General features: G+C 43.6%; 1 protein-coding gene across 2 annotated transcripts in view; it reads right to left on the reverse strand.

The window, feature by feature from the left end:
- The window catches only part of NEGR1 (neuronal growth regulator 1), a 626,547-nt gene that overhangs the window by 510,854 nt on the left and 88,428 nt on the right, over nucleotides 1-27,265 (reverse strand). The gene's annotated exons all lie outside the window — the stretch shown is intronic.

The raw sequence follows: 27,265 nt of genomic DNA on the forward strand, positions 1-27,265 counted from the left end.
TTGTTTATTTCATTCTACGGCAGAACGGGGACACAGACCAGGATGGGGCCCAGGATAAGGGACATATTCCAGGATGGGGCCCAGGATAAGAGACATATTCCAGGATGGGGCCCAGGATAAGGGACATATTCCAGGATGGGGCCCAGGATAAGGGACATATTCCAGGATGGGGCCCAGGATAAGGGACATATTCCAGGATGGGGCCCAGGATAAGGGACATATTCCAGGATGGGGCCCAGGATTAGGGACATATATACAAGGATGGGGCCCAGGATAAGGGACATATTCCAGGATAAGGGACATATATACAAGGATGGGCCCAGAATAAGGGACATATTCCAGGATGGGGACCAGGATAAGGGACATATTCCTGGATAAGGGACATATATACAAGGATGGGCCCAGAATAAGGGACATATTCCAGGATGGGGCCCAGGATAAGGGACATATTCCAGGATGGGGCCCAGGATAAGGGACATATTCCAGGATGGGGCCCAGGATAAGGGACATATTCCAGAATGGGGCCCAGGATAAGGGACATATTCCAGGATGGGGCCCAGGATAAGGGACATATTCCAGGATGGGGCCCAGGATTAGGGACATATATACAAGGATGGGGCCCAGGATAAGGGACATATTCCAGGATAAGGGACATATATACAAGGATGGGCCCAGAATAAGGGACATATTCCAGGATGGGGACCAGGATAAGGGACATATTCCTGGATAAGGGACATATATACAAGGATGGGCCCAGAATAAGGGACATATTCCAGGATGGGGTCCAGGATAAGGGACATATTCCAGGATGGGGCCCAGGATAAGGGACATATTCCAGGATGGGGCCCAGGATAAGGGATATATTCCAGGATAAGGGACATATATACAAGGATGGGGCCCAGGATAAGGGACATATTCCAGGATAAGGGACATATATACAAGAATGGGGCCCAGGATAAGGGACATATTCCAGGATAAAGGACATATTTACAAGGATGGGGCCCAGGATAAGGGACATATTCCAGGATAAGGGACATATATACAAGGATGGGGCCCAGGATAAGGGACATATTCCAGGATAAGGGACATATATACAAGGATGGGGTCCAGGATATGGGACATATTCCAGGAAGGGGCCCAGGATAAGGGACATATTCCAGGATAAGGGACATATTTACAAGGATGGGGCCCAGGATAAGGGACATATTCCAGGATAAGGGACATATATACAAGGATGGGCCCAGGATAAGGGACATATTCCAGGATAAGGGACATATATACAAGGATGGGGTCCAGGATATGGGACATATTCCAGGAAGGGGCCCAGGATAAGTGACATATTCCAGGATAAGGGACATATATACAAGGATGGGCACTGGATAAGGGACATATTCCAGGATAAGGGACATATATACAAGGAAGGGCCCAGGATAAGGGACACATATATACGGGGATGGGGCCCAGGATAAGGGACATATTCCAGGATAAGGGACATACACAAGGATGAGGGATATACGGTATATGCCAGGATAAGGGATACATATACCAGGATGGGGATTATATTTACCAGGATGAGATATGTATACTAGGATGGAGCCCAGGCAGTACAAATCTTGCACTGGGGCCCATCGGACTCTAATTACACCATTGATACAAGGTGTGTGAGGACGCATGTCTACCTGACCCCACGCCCACTCATGACCCATCAATTTCACTTGCAACCCAGCTGAGAAACACAACTAGTGATACCCCCAGACACTTTAACTGTGACCCTGCAAAACCCTCTAAGGGCATATTACAATTCTTGACTGGAGGGTGTTTCTCTCATACAATCTTTAGCTATGATATCTTCACTCACATCTCCCATACAACCTCTGTGATGTCATCACTCACATCTCCCATACAACCTCTATGATGTAATCACTCACATCTCCCATACAACCTTTATGATGTCATCACTCGCATCTCCCATACAACCTCTATGGTGTCATCACTCACATTTCCCACAAAACCTCTGTGATGTCATCACTCACATCTCCCATACAACCTCTATGATGTAATCACTCACATCTCCCATACGACCTCTATGTCATCACTCACATCTCCCATACAACCTTTATGATGTCATCACTCACATCTCCCATACAACCTTTATGATGTCATCACTCACATCTCCCATACAACCTCTATGATGTCATCACTCACATCTCCCATACAACCTCTATGATGTAATCACTCACATCTCCCATACAACCTCTGTGATGTCATCACTCACATCTCCCATACAACCTTTATGATGTCATCACTCACATCTCCCATACAACCTTTATGTCATCACTCACATCTCCCATACAACCTCTATGATATCATCACTCACATCTCCCATACGACCTCTATGTCATCACTCACATCTCCCACACAACCTCTATGATATCATCACTCACATCTCCCATACAACCTTTATGTCATCACTCACATCTCCCATACAACCTCTATGATATCATCACTCACATCTCCCATACAACCTTTATGTCATCACTCACATCTCCCACACAACCTCTATGATATCATCACTCACATCTCCCATACAACCTTTATGATGTCATCACTCACATCTCCCATACAACCTTTATGTCATCACTCACATCTCCCATACAACCTCTATGATGTCATCACTCTCATCTCTCATACAACCTCTGATGTCATCACTCACATCTCCCATACAACCTTTATGATGTCATCACTCACATCTCCCATACAACCTCTATGGTGTCATCACTCACATTTCCCACAAAACCTCTGTGATGTCATCACTCACATCTCCCATACAACCTCTATGATGTCATCACTCACATCTCCCATACAACCTCTATGATGTCATCACTCACATCTCCCATACAACCTCTATGATGTCATCACTCACATCTCCCATACAACCTCTGTGATGTCATCACTCACATCTCCCATACAACCTCTATGATGTCATCGCTCCCATCTCCCATACAACCTCTATGTCATCACTCACATCTCCCATACAACCTTTATGATGTCATCACTCACATCTCCCACACAACCTTTATGATGTCATCACTCACATCTCCCATACAACCTCTATGTCATCACTCACATCTCCCATACCTCTGATGTCATCACTCACATCTCCCACACAACCTCTATGATGTAATCACTCATATCTCCCATACAACCGCTTTCATCACTCACATTTCCCATACAACCTCTATGATGTCATCACTCACATCTCCCATACAACCTCTATGGTGTCATCACTCACATCTCCCACACAACCTCTGTGATGTCATCACTCACATCTCCCGCACAACCTCTGTGATGTCATCACTCACATCTCCCATACAACCTTTATGATGTCATCACTCACATCTCCCATACAACCTCTATGATGTCATCACTCACATCTCCCATACAACCTCTGATGTCATCACTCACATCTCCCATACAACCTCTATGATGTCATCACTCACATCTCCCATACAACCTCTGTGATGTCATCACTCACATCTCCCATACAACCTCTGTGATGTCATCACTCACATCTCCCATACAACCTCTGTGATGTCATCACTCACATCTCCCATATAGTCTCTACCCATGATATCATAGATAGATCATCAATGACAGCAGTTACCTGGTTGTGCGGCCGTCGGATGTACATAGTGCCCAGCACAGGGCCGCATGCAGTGTAGTGGCCGCGCTCGGTACTGCAGCTCAGATCACATTCCCTTCAATATGAGCTGATCTGCAGTACCCAGGAGTGACCACTATGCAGAGTATGGAGCTGTCAGGTTGTGACCTCATACACACTGGACACTTTAACTGTGACCCTGCAAAACCCTCTAAGGGCATATTACAATTCTTGACTGGAAGGTGTTTCTCTCATACAATCTTTAGCTATGATGTCATCACTCACATCTCCCACACAACCTCTGTGATGTCATCACTCACATCTCCCGCACAACCTCTGTGATGTCATCACTCACATCTCCCATACAACCTTTATGATGTCATCACTCACATGTCCCATACAACCTTTATGATGTCATCACTCACATCTCCCATACAACCTTTATGATGTCATCACTCACATCTCCCATACAACCTTTATGATGTCATCACTCACATCTCCCATACAACCTCTATGATGTCATCACTCACATCTCCCATACAACCTTTATGATGTCATCACTCACATCTCCCATACAACCTCTATGTCATCACTCACATCTCCCATACAACCTTTATGATGTCATCACTCACATCTCCCATACAACCTCTATGATATCATCACTCACATCTCCCATACAACCTCTATGTCATCACTCACATCTCCCATACAACCTTTATGATGTCATCACTCACATCTCCCATACAACCTTTATGTCATCACTCACATCTCCCATACAACCTCTATGATATCATCACTCACATCTCCCATACAACCTCTATGTCATCACTCACATCTCCCATACAACCTTTATGATGTCATCACTCACATCTCCCATACAACCTTTATGTCATCACTCACATCTCCCATACAACCTCTATGATGTCATCACTCTCATTTCCCATACAACCTCTGATGTCATCACTCACATCACCCACACAACCTCTATGATGTAATCACTCACATCTCCCACACAACCTCTATGATGTAATCACTCACATCTCCCATACAACCTTTATGATGTCATCACTCACATCTCCCATACAACCTCTATGGTGTCATCACTCACATTTCCCACACAACCTCTGTGATGTCATCACTCACATCTCCCACAAAACCTCTGTGATGTCATCACTCACATCTCCCATACAACCTCTATGATGCCATCACTCACATCTCTGTTGTGAATTCTGTGGCAGAGCTCCATCCTGTGGTCACAAGTGGTACTTCGGCTGATTCTCTCTGTGAGCTTCCGTTGGTGGAGGAAAGTGGTACTGCGGCTTCTGAGTTTCCTTCCTCAGGTGATGTGGTGAAGTCGTTAGGTGCTGCTCTATTTAACTCCACCTAGTGCTTTGATCCTGGCCTCCAGTCAATGTTCTAGTATTGGACCTGTTTCCTCCTGGATCGTTCCTGTGGCCTGCTGCTCTGCATAGCTAAGTTCCGCTTTGCTATTTTGTTTGCTGTTTTTTTTCTGTCCAGCTTGTCTATTTGTTCTTTCCTGCTTGCTGGAAGCTCTGGGACGCAAAGGGTGTACCTCCGTGCCGTTAGTTCGGTACGGAGGGTCTTTTTGCCCCCTTTGCGTGGTTTTTGTAGGGTTTTGTGTTGACCGCAAAGTTACCTTTCCTATCCTCGCTCTGTTCAGAAAGTCGGGCCTCACTTTGCTAAATCTATTTCATCTCTACGTTTGTCTTTTCATCTTAACTCACAGTCATTATATGTGGGGGCTGCCTTTTCCTTTGGGGTATTTCTCTGAGGCAAGGTAGGCTTATTTTCTATCTTCAGGCTAGCTAGTTTCTCAGGCTGTGCCGAGTTGCATAGGGAGCGTTAGGCGCAATCCACGGCTGCCTCTAGTGTGGTTGGAGAGGATTAGGGATTGCGGTCAGCAGAGTTCCCACGTCTCAGAGCTCGTTCTATGTTTTTGGGTTATTGTCAGGTCACTGTATGTGCTCTGACCTCTATGTCCATTGTGGTACTGAATTACCTTATCATAACACATCTCCCATACAACCTCTATGTCATCACTCACATCTCCCACACAACCTCTGTGATGTCATCACTCACATCTCTCATACAACCTCTATGATGTCATCGCTCCCATCTCCCATACAACCTCTATGTCATCACTCACATCTCCCATACAACCTTTATGATGTCATCACACATCTCCCATACAACCGCTGGCATCACTCACATTTCCCATACAACCTCTATGATGTCATCACTCACATCTCCCATACAACCTCTATGGTGTCATCACTCACATCTCCCACACAACCTCTGTGATGTCATCACTCACATCTCCCGCACAACCTCTGTGATGTCATCACTCACATCTCCCATACAACCTTTATGATGTCATCACTCACATGTCCCATACAACCTTTATGATGTCATCACTCACATCTCCCATACAACCTTTATGATGTCATCACTCACATCTCCCATACAACCTTTATGATGTCATCACTCACATCTCCCATACAACCTCTATGATGTCATCACTCACATCTCCCATACAACCTCTGATGTCATCACTCACATCTCCCATACAACCTCTATGATGTCATCACTCACATCTCCCATACAACCTCTGTGATGTCATCACTCACATCTCCCATACAACCTCTATGATGTCATCACTCACATCTCCCATACAACCTCTATGATGTCATCACTCACATCTCCCATACAACCTCTGTGATGTCATCACTCACATCTCCCATACAACCTCTATGATGTCATCACTCACATCTCCCATACAACCTCTATGATGTCATCACTCACATCTCCCATACAACCTCTGTGATGTCATCACTCACATCTCCCATATAGTCTCTACCCATGATATCATAGATAGATCATCAATGACAGCAGTTACCTGGTTGTGCGGCCGTCGGATGTACATAGGGCCGCATGCAGTGTAGTGGCCGCGTTCGGTACTGCAGCTCAGATCACATTCCCTTCAATATGAGCTGATCTGCAGTACCCAGGAGTGACCACTATGCAGAGTATGGAGCAGTCAGGTTGTGACCTCATACACACTGGACTCCTGGTGTCCGCTGGATCTGGGAATAGCTGATCAGCGGGGGTGTCAGACCTCCACCAATATTGGTGAGCTATCCTAAGAATACCTCCTTGATATTTTAACCCTGCAGATGTCCTCTGTCTTGTATTGAGCGAGGTGCCCAGATGACTCTTTCTGCGCCCCAGTGACTATGATCACGTATATGGCTATGCAGTATACATGGAAGGTCGATGAGGGGATTAGGTAAAGCATCTTGTTTGGGGGAACTCTTCTGTATCAGTCATGTGATCTCGGGGGGCTCGGGGCTCCATTAATGAGCATTACAAGCCGTATATCTCACGTTGCACCATCAGCTTTGGTTGATCGCAGCGCAGAACCTGAAGTGAGTGTCTGTCCGTAATGATGAGCAGGGAAATCCCACTGGTGACAGTTTTGTCACGGTCAGCAGACGATTCCCCTAAACCCATAACGAGGAGCTCGACCAAAGCCGCCGGCGGAGGAGCCGCAGTGCGCCGGCGATAGAACAGCTATTTATTGTGGGCAATGGATGATGCCGAAACTTTAAATAAGTCCCCAAAGACGGCAATTCCGATCCTCTGCAATATTAGAGCCAGGGAAAAATGTGAGATTGATGATGTGCATCTGGTGGTGATGGCGGAGAGCGCGGTCTGACCGCATGCTATAAGCGGCTTCCCTACAATAAAGCGCCGGCCGGTGCAGTCATCGAAAATAACACAGAGATGTCTGCTGCTAAATCAGAGCCCGGCTCCGAGAGGGGAGATAATGGAGTTTCTGCAGCTTCTTCATAACGCCGGCATTTAAATTGTCTGCGCCACTTCTCGCGGCTGCGTGTCACACCGACATTCAATCTGCGCTTCAAGCTCTTTCATTAAAACAATGTAACCAATTCCCTGTAGAAGCCACAAAAGCAAATCTTTAAAGTTGATGATTTCCCCACACCTGCGAAGTACAGATGGCGCATTGTGTTCTTAAAGGAAAAGGAGAAATCCGGAGCCGATCCTGCCACGGCCGAGTCACCATGACTTCTATGGGCTCCTGTACATGGCGGTACATATACCATACTGCCCTATAGTAGCACTGTGTGTACAGGACATGGCGGGGTCTATACATGGGCTCATACATTAATCATGCCGTGCCTGGCAGAACAGGATTAAAGTGCATGTGCAACACTGCAGGTAAATAAACCTTCTGATGGGGTCCATATTTCCGGTCATTATATGACTGGTATCCGGCATTCCCACCAGTTTCTCCCTCTGCAGGCTCTAACTGATGTCATTATGATGGGGCGAGCAGACAAGCTGCTATGATGTCTCCCATACACAGCACACAGGTGCAGAAGCAGCAGCTGCATGGAAGACATTATATTGCAGTACTGAGCAGTGTAGCTGTGATTCCAGCTTTGAGCAGAGGTAAAACACTTGAGGGCCGAGAACTGAGGACCTTCTGTGAGGGGACCCAAAAGCCCCAATGTCACTTACGTAGATGCCAGTACTGTAAATGGCACATGCTTAGTGGGGCCTGTAACAAATTTGGCCCAGGATCTTCAGGTTACGTCTCATATTGAAGTCTACGGAGGTTTTGTAGAGAGTGGACCCATCAACTCCTTTAGACTTCCGAAATGAGACACACGCCTGGCTCCCTCTCCACCTCTCCTCAATTGGATGTGACCATCAAACATAGATTGGGAGAGGTAGGAGGCCACTGGGGGCTCAGGGCACGCGCCCTCGGACTCGGGGCATTGTTCATAGGGGAGATTATCTCAGAATTATGGTGCGGCACAGATACGATACGACCACCCGTGAAGTGAAACCTCTGTCATACAAAACCGCCGGGGCACCATCTGCTGCCATGTAGGCGCTGGGGATGAGGCCTGAGGGTCTGGGTGTCTGCCATCTTAGTTCTGCAGCGTTTTACCACGTTCAGACTGGCACAAAGTGGCACCGTGACTGCAAACAAGAGCCACAGTAGGACAGTCAGTGAGATCTGATGCCAACACATGGAATCTCCTTCCCACAGGCTCTAGATGTTCTAGATGGGGGCACTGATGATGGGGGCACTGATGATGGGGGCACTCTAATGAGGCTGCTCTGGTGGTAATCACGTATGTACGGCCAGAACCTAAGGGCAGGATAAGTACACACTCGGTGTCGGACTGGGGTGCCAGGGGCCCATCAGAAACATCGCATTTGGGGGGCCACTTTTCACCTGCATACAAATATTATACTACCTTCGTTCACAAATGTACCTGTATTATCTCTATATAACAATACACTGGGTAGTTTGGTTAATGAATGAAGAGATGCTGCTTTTTCTATACAGAGTGAACCGAGTGAATTATGCCAAGCACTGCCCATACAGTGAGGTTGGGGCCCAGATCTGCACAGGGGCCCACCGGGGGATTCCCCCGTTACCCTATGGGCCAGTCCGAGCCTGTGTACACTGAGCCCACATCTCACAGTCACATTGAAGGTCATTTTTCACAATTGAGACAATTTTTCTGCAATCTAAGAAATCCCTGTGTGAACCAAGGCCGGGGGGCTGGGGACCATCACTGGGGGATCGCTGCTGCTTTTGGCACTATTGACTAATTGTGCAGCATATTCCTTGGGTACGTGCATAGGTGACACAGCGTGTGCTGCATATTTCCTTGGGTACGTGCATAGGTGGCACAGCGTGTGCAGCATATTTCCTTGGGTACGGGAATAGGTGGCACAGTGTGTGCAGCATATTTCCTTGGGTACGTGCATAGGTGGCACAGTGTGTGCAGCATATTTCCTTGGGTATGTGCATAGGTGGCACAGCGTGTGCAGCATATTTCCTTGGGTACGTGCATAGGTGGCACAGCGTGCAGCATATTTCCTTGGGTACCTGCATAGGTGGCACAGCGTGTGCAGCATATTTCCTTGGGTACGTACATAGGTGGCACAGCGTGTGCAGCATATTTCCTTGGGTACGTGCATAGGTGGCACAGCGTGTGCAGCATATTTCCTTGGGTACGTGCATAGGTGGCACAGCGTGTGCAGCATATTTCCTTGGGTACCTGCATAGGTGGCACAGCGTGTGCAGCATATTTCCTTGGGTACGTGCATAGGTGGCACAGCGTGTGCAGCATATTTCCTTGGGTACGTGCATAGGTGGCACAGCGTGTGCAGCATATTTCCTTGGGTACCTGCATAGGTGGCACAGCGTGTGCAGCATATTTCCTTGGGTACGTACATAGGTGGCACAGCGTGTGCAGCATATTTCCTTGGGTACGTGCATAGGTGGCACAGCGTGTGCAGCATATTTCCTTGGGTACGTGCATAGGTGGCACAGCGTGTGCTGCATATTTCCTTGGGTACGTGCATAGGTCGCACAGCACGGATACGCCCCATTACTTTGTGTTTACAGTGTCGGCCTTTTTTCTTGGTCCTTTGTGTTTTTTTAAAGATTTTTTTCCCATTTTTATAGCGGTAACACTGCACCAAATCTGTGATTTAATATCCTATTACACACTAGGTCAATAGAAAGTTCTCTCCGCAGACCTCGTCATTAAGCAGGACAGTATCTCCACATATAACTCTGTGGCATTTAGTGCAAGAAACCTCATTACTTACAAAACATCCGACGTACAGAATGCTGCTCCGCCGCCGCCGCAACCACCGCCCCGGAGACATAGCTATCAGCTTCAATAGGAGCGCTGAGCTCAAAGAGGGACAGGACCTGCAAATATGAGGACCCCAAAAGTTCTAAATCAGAGGGAACTGAATGTAAGGGGTCTTACCTGCGATCTGTACAGAGATCTACATTCTCACATTTGTGTTAAACGTACGTTTTATCAGACAGCACACGGACTCATAGAGTTTTATAGGTCCATTCACACATACATGAAAATCAAGGATCTGAAAATGAGATCAGCGAGGGTCAGAGAATGTTCTATTCTGTTCTGATTTTGAGGATCAGAATAGGACATGGTCAATGTGTCTGTAAAAGTGGGCAGCACACCAACACTGCACATAGATGCAGAGATGTAGCCTTATTATATACAGCACAGTCCCTTCGTATATAGTGTACTCACTTGTTATGTATAGCACAGTTCCTCGGTATATAGTGCACTCACTTATTATGTATAGCACAGTCCCTTAATATATTGTGTACTCACTTATTATGTATAGCAGTCCTTTAGTATATAATGTACTCACTTATTATGTATAGCAGATTCCTTTAGTATATAGTGTACTCACTTATTATTTATAGCAGTCCCTTAGTATATAGTGTACTCACTTATTATGCATAGCAGAGTCCCTTAGTATACAGTGTTCTCACTTCTTATGTATAGCAGTCCCTTAGTATATAGTGTACTCACTTATTATGTATAGCAAAGTCCCTTAGTATATAGTGTACTCACTTGTTTTGTATTACACAGTCCCTTAGTATATAGTGTACTCACTTGTTATGTATAGCACAGTCCATTAGTATATAGTGTACACTTGTTATGTATAGCACAGTCCCTTAGTATATAGTTTACTCACTTATCATGTATAGCAGAGTCGCTTAGTATACAGTGTACTCACTTATTATGTATAGCACAGTCCCTTAGTATATAGTGTACTCACCTGTTATTTATAACACAGTCCCTTAGGATATAGTGTACTCATTTATTATGTATAGCAGATTCCTTTAGTATATAGCGTACTCACTTATTATTTATAGCACAGTCCCTTAGTATATAGTGTACTCACTTATTATGTATAACACAGTCCCTTAGTACACACTGTACTCACTTGTTATGTATAGTACATTCCCTTAGTATATAGTGTACTCACTTATTATGTATAGCAGAATCCTTTAGTATATAGTGTACTCACTTGTTATGTATAGCACAATCCCTTAGTTTATTGTGTACTCACTTCTTATGTATTGCACAGTCCCTTAGTATATAGTGTACTCACTTATTATGTATAGCACAGTCCCTTAGTATATAGTGTACACTTGTTATGTATAGCACAGTCCCTTAGTATATAGTGTACACTTGTTATGTATAGCACAGTCCCTTAGTATATAGTGTACTTACTTATTATGTATAACAGATTCCCTTAGCATATAGTGTACTCACTTATTATGTATAACACAGTCCCTTAGTATATAGTGTACTCACTTATTATTTATAGCACAGTCCCTTAGTATATAGTGTACTCACTTATTATGTATAACACAGTCCTTTAGTATACAGTGTACTCAATTGTTATGTATAGCAGTCACTTAGTATATAGTGTACTCACTTATTATGTATAGCAGAGTCCCTTAGTATATAGTGTACTCACTTGTTATGTATAGCACAGTCCATTAGTATATAGTGTGCACTTGTTATGTATAGCACAGTCCCTTAGTATACAGTGTACTCACTTATTATGTATAGCAGATTCCTTTAGTATATAGTGTACTCACTTATTATTTAGTACACAGTCCCTTAGTATATAGTGTACTCACTTATTATGTATAGCTCAGTCCTTAGTTACATGGTTTTATATTATATTATGTATAACACCGTCCCTTATTACGTACCATCTTCTCTAGTTACATATGGTGCCTTCCCTTATTATATAGCTTCCTCTGCTGTTATGTACAGTGCTGTCTCTTGCATAGTGCATTCTTGTTATTGACAGCTCCCTCTTATTACACAGTCCCCTCTTTTGTTAGATATAAAATGACTGCTGATGGGGCAATTGGTGACCGGGTGACTAGTCCATCAGCTCCTCCATTAGAAAAGAAGCTTTCCCAAGCTCTTTCAGCCTTCATTGCATTATGTATCCAAGAAGACAGGATGGTATATAATAAAGACAGGGCTCTATATAATCCAATAAGTAAGGGGTGGTGCTGTACATAACAAGAGCGGGCACTGTGTAGTAAGGGATGGCAATATACATAATAAAGGAGACTATGTAATACATGTACATGTATGTGTGTGTGGCTATATATTTCACCATAAAAGGAGGGGGGCCCAGACATATTTCTTGCACAGGGGCCCCAAGCTGTCAGTGTCCGCCCCTGTGATGTTCAATGAAGATGATGGTGTTAAATAATGAGCGGTAACACCCGGGATTATTGCTGAGTGATCCTTACTCTGTGCTCCCTGACACTTTTTATCCTTTTACCAGCACTGCAGCCCAGTGACCAGTCAGAAGAGCGGGGAGTCTGAGCGGGGGCGCCATTAATTAGGCAGAGCTCTTTCATGTACACGATAAGCTCGGGAACACGCAGCCTTTGATATATCGTAACGTCAGATTCCGGCTTCACTTGTTCTTAAACAGGTCCCCGGTGCCCGCTGCAGACGCCACGCTGGTACCTCACCGGTTACAAAGGAAGGCACATTAACAAGCTGCCTCCACACAAGAAGCGCAGGCGATACAGGAGGGACCGAGACCAAAACAGACGCTGTACCCCGATATCCTATAATAAAGGATTGGCCAAATTCCCCCTCCAAGACGGGGGGTGCAGCCGGTTCTAAGAGGAGAATGTGGGGTCAGTAAAGTAGGAACGGTAACGGGACCCCGTAATTATCCCATAAGCTCAAGACCTGTTATCAAGTTAGGCCGGAAGAGTCTGGTCTGGAGAATAATAATAATAGAGGGGTCTGATAACAATAAAGAGGGGTCTGGGGTCTGATAATAATAAAGGGGTCTGATAACAATAAAGAGGGGTCTGGGGTCTGATAATAATAAAGGGGTCTGATAACAATAAAGAGGGGTCTGGGGTCTGATAATAATAAAGTGGGGTCTGATAATAATAGAGGGGTCAGATAACAATAAGGAGGGGTCTGGGGTCTGATAATAACAGAGGGGTCTGATAATAATAAAGTGGGGTCTGGAGAATAATAATAATAGAGGGGTCTGATAACAATAAAGAGGGGTCTGATAACAATAAAGAGGGGTCTGGGGTCTGATAATAATAAAGTGGGGTCTGATAATAATAGAGGGGTCAGATAACAATAAGGAGGGGTCTGGGGTCTGATAATAACAGAGGGGTCTGATAATAATAAAGAGGGGTCTGATAATACAGGGATCTGATATTAATAGAGGGGTTTGTGGTCTGATACAGAGGGGTCTGATAATAATATAGGGGTCTGATATTAATAGGTCTGGTCTGGGGTCAGATAATATAGCGGTCTGGGGTCTGCTATAATTGGGTCTGGTCTGGAGTCTGATAATAATATAGGGGTCTGAGGTCTGATAATAATAGAGGGGTCTGATAATAATATAGGGGTCTGATAATAATAGAGGGGTTTGTGGTCTGATACAGAGGGGTCTGATAATATAGGGGTCTGATATTAATAGGTCTGGTCTGGAGTCAGATAATATAGCGGTCTGGGGTCTGCCATAATTGGGTCTGGTCTGGAGTCTGATAGCAATATAGGGGTTTGGGGTCTGATAATAATAAAGAGGGCTCTTGGGTCTGATAATAATATAGGGGTCTGATATTAATAGGTCTGGTCTGGGGTCAGATAATATAGCGGTCTGGGGTCTGCTATAATTGGGTCTGGTCTGGAGTCTGATAATAATATAGGGGTCTGAGGTCTGATAATAATAGAGGGGTCTGATAATAATATAGGGGTCTGATAATAATAGAGGGGTTTGTGGTCTGATACAGAGGGGTCTGATGATAATATAGGGGTCTGATATTAATAGGTCTGGAGTCAGATAATATAGCGGTCTGGGGTCTGCCATAATTGGGTCTGGTCTGGAGTCTGATAGCAATATAGGGGTTTGGGGTCTGATAATAATAAAGAGGGCTCTTGGGTCTGATAATAATATAGGGGTCTGATATTAATAGGGTCTGGTATGGGGTCAGATAATAAAGCGGTCTGGGGTCTGCTATAATTGGGTCTGGTCTGGAGTCTGATAATAATATAGGGTTTTGAGGTCTAATATTAATATAGGGGTCTGGGATCTGATAATAATATAGGGGTCTGATATTAATAGGGTCTGGGGTCTGGTATGAAAGTAGGAGTCAGGTCTAGGATCTGCTATTGATATAGGGGTCTGGTCTTGGGTTAGATAATAATAGAGGTGTTTTGGATATGATAATAATATAGAGGTCTGAACTGTGGTCCAATATTATTATAGTAGTCTGTGGTAAGTTCTGAATTTACCATTGACATCTGGTCTGGAGTATGAGATTACTTGTGGGGTCTGGTCTGGGGGTCTGAATAAAATTAAGAGCTATAGAATTTAATATTTATATAGGGGTCTGGTTCAAGTTCTAATATTAATACAATGGCCTGGTCTGAGGTCCTATATTAATGTAGGGGTCTCGTCTATAATCTGGCATTAATGTAGGGATCTGGTCTGGGGTGTGATATTACAAAAGGGGTCTGGTATCTGCTATTAATAAATGTGTCGGATCTAGGGACAGATAACACAAGTGTCTAGGATCTGATATTAAAATAGGAGTCGGGTCTAGAAACTGAAATTAATATAGGAGTCTGGTCTGATATTAATACCGGGGTCTGGTCTGGGGTCTGGTTTTAATATAGGGGGTCTGGTCTGGGGTGCAGTATTAATATAAGGGTCGGGTCTGGGTCTCATATTTATTCAGGGGTTTGGTCTGGGGAGAATAAGCATCAGGTATTAAGTATAATATAAATGGTCACAGCATTAAATCATTAAACGTAAGATCCATGGCACAATGTACAGTGTTACTATTGGACTTATCAAATCAAACTAGCAAACCATTCCAATTCACAAATGTGAAGGAGGATAAGAGAGGTAAACACATTAAGTATAAATACCTAAATGTATTAATGAATAAACAAAATTAACAATAAAATTAAAATTAACAGCAACAGTGCCTCACAATATGGTGGAAAGACTGACAAGAAAGGCCATGGAGGCCGTGCAAAAATGTAGAAGATGTAAAAAGGTAGATACAATTAATATTATTAAATAAACCCAATGCTATCCCTCAGCATAAATACACAGGATACCAGTAGATAAGGCAGAACCCTAAGGATAAATATATGCTGCTGGCAGAGATATATAGCCCTGAAATACCGTACATACAGGCAATGGCAAAAATATAAGGCGCAAGTGCACAAGAATAGGAGCAGCATATAAAAAGGCAAAGAAAGCAAAAATTCTGTCAGGGTTTGTAAACTTTTGAGCACAACTATAAATTGCTCCAATCAGAGCTTTAAATGCAGGGACAACATGCACCTCTTTTCATTGCGCCTCTTTTTACTTCGCCTCTTTTCATTGCACCTTTTTATTGCTCTTTTCATTGCGCCTCTTTTCATTGCACCTTTTTATTGCTCCATTTTTCATTGCGCCTTTAATTATTGCATCTCTTTTCAATGCATGTCTTTCTATTGCACTTCTTTACATTGCACCTCTTTTTATTGCACTTTTTTTACTCCGCCTCTTTTCATTGCGCCTTTTTATTGCACCTCTTTAATACGCCCCTTTTTATTGCACCTCTATTCATTGCGCCTCTTTCAATTGCACCTATTTTATTGCGCCTCCTTTCATTGCATCTCGTTTTATTGCACCTCTTTCTATTGCGCTTCTTTTCATTGTGCTATTTCTATTGCGCCTCTTTTTATTGTCTCTTTTCATTGCACGTCTTTCTATTGCGCTTATTTTCATTATGCCTTTTTAATGCACCTCTTTTTATTCTGCCTTTTTTCATTGCGCCTTCTAATTGCACCTCTTTTCTTTGCACCTCTTTTTCATTGCACCGCTTTTTATTGCGCCTCCTTTTATTGTATCTTTTCTATTGCACCTCTTTCTATTGCGCTTCTTTTCATTGTGCTATTTCTATTGTGCCTCTTTATTATGCCTCTTTTAGGCTGTGTGCACACGTTGCGGATTTTGATGCGCTTCCGCAGCGTTTTGGGACGGGCGGAATTGCATCAAATCTGCAGTGTAGTACAGTAACAATGATAGTCAATGGGAATTTGAGAATCGCTGTGCACATGCTGCCGAAAAATCTGCACGGATTCGCTGCGGTTTTTTTCTGCAGCATGTCAATTCTTTGTGCGGAAACACTCAATTTCTGCACCCATAGACTATAGATTGAGTAAGGCAAATCCACACTTCAAAAAACACATGACAATCTGCAACAAATCCGCAAGTAATCCACAAGAAATCTACATCAATTCTGCATTAAATCCGCAAGCATTTTGGCCTGCGTTTTCTGCCAAGAGATGCAGATTGTGTGCGGAAAATACTGCAGGCCAATCCGCAATGTGTGCACATACCCTAAATTGCACCTTTTAATTGCGCCTCTTTTCATTGCGCCTATTTTCATTGTGCTTCATTTCATTGTGCCTCTTTCTATTGTTTCTATTTTTAATGTGCCTCTTTTTATTGCGCCTCTTTTCTATTGCACCTTTTCTTTGTTGTGCCTCTTTCTATTGCGCTTCTTTTCATTGTATCTATTTCTATTGCGCTTCTTTTTATTTCGCCTCTTTCATTGCGCCTCTTTTCATTCCGTCTCTTTCTATTTATTTACTACTCCATATTGGAGTGGGCCCCATACTGTCGGCATCACTGCTTTTATTAGGCACATTGTGCTCGTAGAACAGAATTCTGAGATCTGACGGGCGCTCGCCTATAATGACAAACCCCAGACTTTTGAAATGAATTTCCATTTTTACAAATGTATTCTTTTATCAGGAGACATTTTTTTTGAGTCTATGATTTAGTGGATCAGCTAAGTGTGGGGAATAATAGCTCCAACGTTTCACATCACCATCAGGACGGAAAGGAGAATTCAGATGATTTAACATTCACTGATTTGAATACATTTCATATTGTGCCTGTGATATTATTAGCAGCAGCCGCAGGGTATCCTTCTAATCTAGACAGACCTGATACTTTCCTACAGAAACAGCAACAAGTAACATGGATACAGCTGAAGAGTGCAGAGCAGAAAGAATCGTTTAAAGGGCATCTCCATCTTTACATAACTGTTAAAATATATCATTGGTAGTTATGTGCAAGCAGAATAGCGAGTTCAGCTCTGTAGTATAATACAGGAGGTAACTTAGGATCAGTACAGGATCAGTAATGTAATGTAATGTATGTACACAGTGACTGCACCAGCAGAATAGTGAGTGCAGCTCTGGGGTATAATACAGGATGTAACTCAGGATCAGTAATGTAATGTATGTACACAGTGACTGCACCAGCAGAATAGTGAGTGCAGCTCTGGGGTATAATACAGGATGTAACTCAGGATCAGTAATGTAATGTATGTACATAGTGACTGCACCAGCAGAATAGTGAGTGCAGCTCTGGAGTATAATACAGGATGTAACTCAGGATCAGTGATGTATGTACACAGTGACTGCACCAGCAGAATAGTGAGTGCAGCTCTGGGGTATAATACAGGATGTAACTCAGGATCAGTAATGTAATATATGTACACAGTGACTGCACCAGCAGAATAGTGAGTGCAGCTCTGGGGTATAATACAGGATGTAACTCAGGATCAGTAATGTAATGTATGTACACAGTGACTGCACCAGCAGAATAATGAGTGCAGCTCTGGAGTATAATACAGGATGTAACTCAGGATCAGTAATGTAATGTATGTACACAGTGACTGCACCAGCAGAATAGTGAGTGCAGCTCTGGAGTATAATACAGGATGTGACTCAGGATCAGTAATGTAATATATGTACACAGTGACTGCACCAGCAGAATAATGAGCGCAGCTCTGGAGTATAATACAGGATGTAACTCAGGATCAGTAATGTAATGTATGTACACAGTGACTGCACCAGCAGAATAATGAGTGCAGCTCTGGAGTATAATACAGGAGGTAACTCAGGATCAGTAATGTAATGTATGTACACAGTGACTGCACCAGCAGAATAGTGAGTGCAGCTCTAAGAAAGGTGAACATGGAAAATTACAAATGATTGATTGAGGACCCTAGTTTATGGGGGTTCCCTTTTAAATAAAAGGGATTTTTCATAAAGGACATCCCCTTTAAGTTACTTACATAATCAGCCTGTAGCTATAGAAGAGCTCACTTGTGATTACTTCTCTGTTAGATAATGCAGGCTGCAGGAATATTAAGAGCCATTGAAATGATGAATGGATAATCTTTGTTATTAAATCAATCAGCCCTATGGATGACGCTCACATGTTCATCATTTTCTGTGAATACTTCGCCTCCTTCGCTCATGTGCTCCCGTCTGATCCTTCCCAGCTACGTGGAGAACATCCATTTTTACTTGCTAAATGGATATTGAGAACACAGGTGCGGAGAGGCGATAGGCCTCCATTTAATCTCTTTCTCCTGGTTACGTTGAAGTGTCCTAGCTTTCATTATATAATCTCATTTAGAGCGACAAGCGAGAAAAACCCAGCGTAACATCAGGTTAATACGAGTCGCGGAGGTAACGCGGCATAATGTGAGATGTAAGGGAGTCGGAGGACCTTATGCGATATGTAAATCGCATTGTTATTTTATTACACGTTTCCCCGCAGAGTCGCCGGCTGATAATTGAGTTCCGGGACTCGCGATGATTCACAATTGTATTTGTTGTTTTTTGCCATGCGAGGTTAGGTGTGGGATCTTGTAGGTTCTCGATTAGACGGAATTTTGTTTTTAGCATCGCCATATCTCCGAGATGTCGGATTAGATTATGGGTCTATTAACGCTCGCGTGGTCTATTAACGCTCGCGTGCTCCTCGTCCATGTTATCGCTCGGGCTAGAAAAACATGGCTCGTTTCATTTAGAAACAGTGCCACACCTGTCCACAGGATGCTTCTGGTATTGCAACTCAAGTGAATGATTCCGAACTGCAATTCCACGCTCAACCTGTATACAACAATGGCGCTGTTTTTCGTCGTTAAAGCTGTGGTCACGCACTACCAGATCCACAGCGCAGCCTGATGACAGGCACTTGTCTCCCCTGCCCCCGACAGATTTGAAGAATTTATTAGCCATCGGGTGCAGGACTTAAAGAACACTGGCCCTGATTTATTAAGACTGCGGGGCGTGCAGGAAGAAGATGCATAAAGCTCATTAAGTCACGTTCTGGAGTAAGAAAAGCCACCACCTTTAAAGAACTTGATGGTTGGACATACCAATGCCCCGTCCCGAAGGATAGGACTGTACCAACCAATGGAAATAGGACAATGAGGAAAGCATAACCCCCAAAACAGCCTGCAACAATCTCCAGTAGCAACAATTATCTTAAATTCAGCATAGCGTCTCCAAAGAGCTAGGAAGTAAAGCTTTCACTGGCAAGACAGAGAAGGTCTGGCCAGGTTGTATAGGAAGAGGTGATGACCAGATCAGAAGCAGCTGAAATGAAGCTGCAAGTTTCTGACCAGCAGAGAGTGGGTCGTTAACCTCGTAAGCATCTAAGGAAACCAAATTAATTTAAATATGGGACACAAACACACAGGCTAAATAGAAGATCTGCGATTCACAATACGTAGTGATCTTCTACCCCCAGATCTCCCAGGAGGATGTGACCCACTCGTGACACTAACTGAGGGTCTTCTGCACCGCACTGACCGATCACTACGAGCCACAGTGATAAATCTGCTGTAGTTTTAGACCAATGTAAATGTAAACAGTCCAAAGATTAGTAAATCATCTCCATGCAGGGCAGGTGAGGGGCGGGCGACTGGCCACGGCGCACAATGAAGTCCTGCACCACCACCTACACTATACTGGTCAAATGTTATTAATACATCATTAGCAAATCCAGCGCCACAACGGATACGTCCCCAGCAGGAGCAGATGACGTGTAACAATGTATCAATATCGCAGCCATGTCCTTGAACATCGTCTTGACTTCCTCTTCTCCGTCCTCGGGGCTTTGATCTCCCGTTTATTTCCACACACCCATACTTCTTCCCACTGACCCGTGCCCTGAAGGATCACTTAGCCAAAAGTCACTGCAATAATCTGTCTCTACTAAAGATTTGGCATGCCTAATATAAGATTATGGAGCGACGTCTACAGGAAATGTTAAAAGCCGAATTATGCAAAAGAAATTAAAGAGAAAATTGCCCAAGAGGATGATTTTCAACTTAGAAACTGCATCTTCCCAGAAAGACTGAGTCTAAGTGCAGTCATCGTCTTCACAGTCATTAATGGCATTTAGTAATCAAGAGGAGGCAGGTTCCTTATAAATCAGAAAAATCCGTATATTGGGAAGTGTCGCTTTAAATTCCCGGCTCAAAGCTGGTCCTATCCCCTACCAGTCAGTGACATCATGGACGGCCATATCTGATGACATCACACTGTCTAGATCTCACCATTCTCTTCCCACCGCCTTAGCGATGACGCCATGTTGCCTTCTTCCAGGTTTTAAATGCATTTTATATTTCTTAAATGTGTCGTGTACTTTTAACAAACTTTGCAGAAATTGACTGTAGAGGCGAAAATATGAAACTTTGTAATATATCAGAGAAATATGATTTTTTCCCCACTAATGTGCGACTTCTCCCCTCAACTCATCATTTATTCTGATAAACAACTCAACTCATTGTTGAACACAAGATAAACTGCCGACACAGTGAGGTATCACCGCCAAATACACTCGATGGTATGGGAATGACAGAAGTGAGGAGCACAGTGAAGAAATACACAGAGACACAGCAAGGTTGTGCTGAGCTTTCTAACAAGTATTCTACACATCCCAGAGCTGGATTCACATCTTCACTGCTCAGTACTGCTGCTGCTGATCTGTGTGTGAAAACCATGGAATGAAAAGAAGGAATCCCTTATGTTTGTGTATGGGAGACATCATAGCAGCCAATCCCCACCCACAAGTCAAATGCAAATTAAGAGATGGATCTTACAGAGCCATTCTTCCAGTAAATCCACCAGTACCTTAGCAGCAAGAGACTAACTACAGGAGGTGAGCTGTGATATCACCCACTATGAATGGTGGATCCTGTGTTATCTACTGTATATACAGGTGTTATCAGTCATTGTACAGGAGGAAGAGGAGGTGAGCTGTGATATCACCTATTGGGAATGGTGGATCTTGTGTTATCTACTGTATATAAAGGTGTTATCAGTTATAATACAGGAGGAGGTGAGCTGTGACATCACCTATTATGAATGGTGGATCCTGTGTTATCTACTGTATATAGAGGTGTTATCAGTCATTATACAGGAGGAGGTGAGCTGTGACATCACCTATTGTGAATGGTGGATCCTGTGTTATCTACTGTATATAGAGGTGTTATCAGTCAGTGTACAGGAGGAGGAGGTGAGCTGTGACATCACCTATTGTGAATGATGGATCCTGTGTTATCTACTGTATATAGAGGTATTATCAGTCATACAGGAGGAGGAGGTGAGCTGTGACATCACCTATTGGGAATGGTGGATCCTGTGTTATCTACTGAATATAGAGGTGTTATCAGTCATTGTACAGGAGGAGGAGGTGAGCTGTGACATCACCTATTGTGAATGGTGGATCCTGTGTTATCTACTGTATATAGAGGTATTATCAGTCATACAGGAGGAGGAGGTGAGCTGTGACATCACCTATTGGGAATGGTGGATCCTGTGTTATCTACTGAATATAGAGGTCTTATCAGTCATTATACAGGAGGAGGTGAACTGTGACATCACTTATTGTGAATGGTGGATCCTGTGTTATCTACTGTATATAGAGGTGTTATCAGTCATTATACAGGAGGAGGAGGTGAGCTGTGACATCACCTATTGTGAATGGTGGATCCTGTGTTATCTACTGTATATAGAGGTGTTATCAGTCATTGTACAGGAGAAGGAGGTGAGCTGTGATATCTCCTATTGTGAATGGTGGATCCTGTGTTATCTACTGTATATAGAGGTGTTATCAATCATTGTACAGGAGGAGGAGGTGAGCTGTGATATCACCTATTGTGAATGGTGGATCCTGTGTTATCTACAGTATATAGAGGTGTTATCAGTCATTGTACAGGAGGAGGTGAGCTGTGACATCACCTATTGTGAATGGTGGATCCTGTGTTATCTACTGTATATAGAGGTGTTATCAGTTATTGTACAGGAGGAGGAGGTGAGCTGTGACATCACCTATTGTGAATGGTGGATCCTGTGTTATCTACTGTATATAGAGATGTTATCAGTCATTGTACAGGAGAAGGAGGTGAGCTGTGATATCTCCTATTGTGAATGGTGGATCCTGTGTTATCTACTGTATATAGAGGTGTTATCAGTCATTGTACAGGAGGAGGAGGTGAGCTGTGACATCATCTATTGTGAATGGTGGATCCTGTGTTGTCTACTGTATATAGAGGTAGAGGTGTTATCAGTCATTGTACAGGAGGAGGTGAGCTGTGACATCACCTATTGTGAATGGTGGATGCTGTGATATCTACTGCATATAGAGGTGTTATCAATGATTGAAATCCTGTCAGTGATGATAATGAAACTTCTGAACAATGTTCTTTAAAGAATACGAAGAATAAGTCTGATATAGCCCCAATGGCCAATGGGAAAACTCCATGATTTCATTTTTTTAAATTGATTGTTATAAGAAAAAAACATTCCCAAATAAAAAAAAAAATACATTTAACAACAGCAAAAAAAAGATTGAAATTAGATCATTTTCTGGCGATACATTCCCTTTCCCTATTCCATTAAGATGTGTCCTTCCCATTTCAATCCTTGACTTTCTCATCTTATCAGACAGCTCTGCACATTTTCTTGGAAATCAGTACACATCCTTACATTGTAGGATTCCCTTCTACTTTGTAATTACTAAGACAATTTTCTTTACTTTAAGAGGGTAATTTTCTTCTACTTCTTCCTTAAATATTATAGGATGTTTCCTGAGAGTCAGCTAAGGGTTAACAGCGGCAATAACATCCTAGAAGCTCCCTGGGGCCCTATGCATGGAATATAGGCGACCGTTTACCACACCGGCTCCAGTAAGGCAGAAGGGAAATGTGCAGTGATACATAACGTTTCATCCCAGCAAATCTGCAAATGCAATCAGTGCATTAAAATCACTCGAGGTGCAAACATGGATTTGCCCAATGATTTCATTCAATCGTAACAATGTTTTATTTCACTAACTCGATCATTTGTATTCCAGTCACTGGTTCACAGAACAGTCAGATAGTTGCTTTACTCGAAAATGACTGCTTATCCTTAAAAATGCTAAACACTAGACACGCAATCACCCGCATAGCAATTATAACACTAAACAGCAACTGAAGCATATAATTGCTAAACACATAATGTAAAAAAAGTAATGCATGCAAATTAAGAGACTAAAATCAGTTTATTAGCAGGAATGTCTAGAAATTACTAATTAAATCCAAAATATATAATATGTTGCAATATATCACCCGACAGATATGGTATACAGATACGGTATACGGCTGCACACATAGACGCCAAAGGCGCAGAGATAATTGGACCAATCTGGATGATACTAAATAATGAACGACCAGTGCTGCTAATCAAACCATCAATCCATAGGTCCAAAGTTGGTGTACTGTTTGTAATTAATTGGACTCTCTTAAAGGGGTGTGTAATTATGCTAACATCTTTCGGAACTGAAGTTGTTGTCTAGAGTACAAAAAAGGCTCCTGTCTTCGAAAATAAGCACCAACTCACTCCACAGGCGGCCACGCAACTGATGCATACTCCCCATGCGTTTTTTTAAAGTATGTTTTCTCAGAAACTAATGCAATAACACCACCAATGCCTGATTCATTCTATCCGTAGTACAAGCAGCGTGAATTTCCTCTCAGGTCCTCTTTAATCCACATAGGTGCAATCATCATCATGTAAAAATCTAATAAACAGAGAGGTAAGAAGAAAAAAATGACACCCTGGACCTAACTCTAGTAAGAAAAAAGATTTTGTATACGGTGCCTTAGTAATCAATACTTAGTGCCTTTAATCCACATAGGTGCAATTATCATCATGAAAGTAGCCAATAAATGAAAAAGGTAAGAAGAAGAAACAAAAATGAATGACAACCAGGCCATAACTCTGTTAATTAAAAGAAAGCATTTGTATACGGTGCCTCTGTAATCTATACTCAGTGCCTTTAATCTACATAGGTGCAATATCATCATATAAGCATCTATGAGGAAAGAAGTAAGAAAAAATGTCATGTAATCTGGGAAATGACTTTATTAGCAAAAAAAAAAGTTTTTTTAAAATCAAAGATTCTATTCCCCTTTATTCTGTTAAGCCAGAAAAAAAAGTGTCTTTGCGATCAGAACTTAGTACCTTTAACCCACATAGGCGCAATTTCAACATGTAAGGTGGCCATAGGATAGTGATAAAAGAAAAATGTGTACTGACATTCTGGACCTCTTTGTATTACCTAAAAGAAAGTGTTAGCAGACCATGTCTTTTATGAACTGAACTTACCGTATTTTCCCGACTATAAGATGCACTTTTCCCCCCAAAAAAAGGGGGGGAAGATGGAGGGTGCATCTTATAGTTGGAATACAGGCTTACCGGCAGTGGTGTGGCGGCAGCAGGGGTGCGACGGCGGCAGAGGTGCGGGGATGAGGAGGCGGTATGGCGTAAGCGGGGTTCCTTCCACAGGTGAGGTTAGGCAGCAGCCCGGTAAGCAGCAGAGCCAGGTGAATCATGGCGTTATCGGTGGTGGCGGCCATCTTCCTGAGGCCACGCATGCGCAGATGGAGTGCTCTGCTTCCCGGGGCTTCAGGAAAATGGCCACAGGAGGCCGCGCGTGCGCAGATGGAGATCGCGGCAGCCATTTTCCTGAAGCCGAGTTCGCAGATTTAGATCTCGGCTTCAGGAAAATGGCCGCCGCGATCTCCATCTGCGCATGCGCGGCCTCCCGCGGCCATTTTCCTGAAGCCCCGGGAAGCAGAGCACTCCATCTGCGCACGCGCGGCCTCAGGAAGATGGCCGCCGCCACCGATAAACCGGTAATTAACCCGGCTCTGCTGCTCACATTGGAATGGATACTGGGCCGTTCACCTGTGGAAGGGACCCTGCTCATGCCATACCGCTCATTATCCCAGCACCTCTGCCGTCGCCACACCACTGCTGCAACCCCCCCATGGACACCAGGCCGTGTCGTCGCCCACCTAAGCAGGAAGGGACCCTGCTCAGGTGCACGCCGTACCGCATCACCCCACCTCTGCCGGCACCATGCCTCCTGTGACCCTGCTCTGCCACCGCCAGCCCTCAGGTAAGATACTGTAAATTCGGACAATAAGACGGACCTTATCTTACCTTAAAATCTTTTTTTCTGCAATTTTCACCCCAAATTTGGGGTGCGTCTTATGGTCCGGTGCGTCTTATAGTCCAAAAAATACGGAAGTACCATTAAATCACATAGATGCAATGTTTAATTTAAGGAGCTTTGAAAGAAGATGTAACATAAAAAACTATGTGATGACACCTTTGACCTAACTCTATAAGGCACAAGAAAGCTATCATTAACATCACCATTTTATGGAACTCTTTAAAGCGATAATAATAATAATAATAATAATTTTTATTTATATAGCGCCAACATATTCCGCAGCGCTTTACAAATTATAGAGGGGACTTGTACAGACAATAGACATTACAGCATAACAGAAATACAGTTCAAAACAGATACCAGGAGGAGTGAGGGCCCTGCTGCTCGCAAGCTACAAACTATGGGGAAAAGGGGAGACACGAGAGGTGGATGGTAACAATTGCTTTAGTTATTCGGACCAGCTATAGTGTAAGGCTCAGGTGTTCATGTAAAGCTGCATGAACCAGTTAACTGCCTAAGTATGTAGCAGTACAGACACAGAGGGCTAATACTGCATAAAGTGTATGAGAACATGATGCGAGGAACCTTTTTTTTTTTTTTATTATAAATAGGCCACACAGGGATCGTTAGGTTAATGCATTGAGGCGGTAGGCCAGTCTGAACAAATGAGTTTTTAGGGTACGCTTAAAACTGTGGGGATTGGGGATTAATTGTATTAACCTAGGTAGTGCATTCCAAAGAATCGGCGCAGCACGTGTAAAGTCTTGGAGACGGGAGTGGGAGGTTCTGATTATTGAGGATGCTAACCTGAGGTCATTAGCGGAGCGGAGGGCACGGGTAGGGTGGTAGACTGATACCAGGGAGGAGATGTAGGGTGGTGCTGAGCCATGGAGTGCTTTGTGGATGAGGGTAGTAGTTTTGTACTGGATTCTGGAGTGGATGGGTAGCCAGTGTAATGACTGGCACAGGGTAGAGGCATCGGTGTAACGGTTGGTGAGGAATATGATCCTGGCTGCAGCATTCAGGACAGATTGGAGCGGGGAGAGTTTTGCAAGAGGGAGGCCGATTAGTAGAGAGTTACAATAGTCCAGGCGAGAATGAATAAGTGAAACAGTCAGAGTTTTTGCAGAGTCGAAAGTAAGAAAAGGGCGAATTCTAGAAATGTTTTTGAGATGCAGGTAAGAAGAGCGAGCCAGTGATCGGATGTAGGGGGTGAATGAAAGGTCAGAATCAAGGATGACCCCAAGGCAGCGGGCATGTTGCTTTGGAGTAATGGTGGAACCGCACACGGAGATGGCAATGTCA

The sequence above is a fragment of the Ranitomeya imitator genome, chromosome 8 (genome assembly GCF_032444005.1).
Source record: "Ranitomeya imitator isolate aRanImi1 chromosome 8, aRanImi1.pri, whole genome shotgun sequence".
NCBI lineage: Eukaryota > Metazoa > Chordata > Amphibia > Anura > Dendrobatidae > Ranitomeya > Ranitomeya imitator.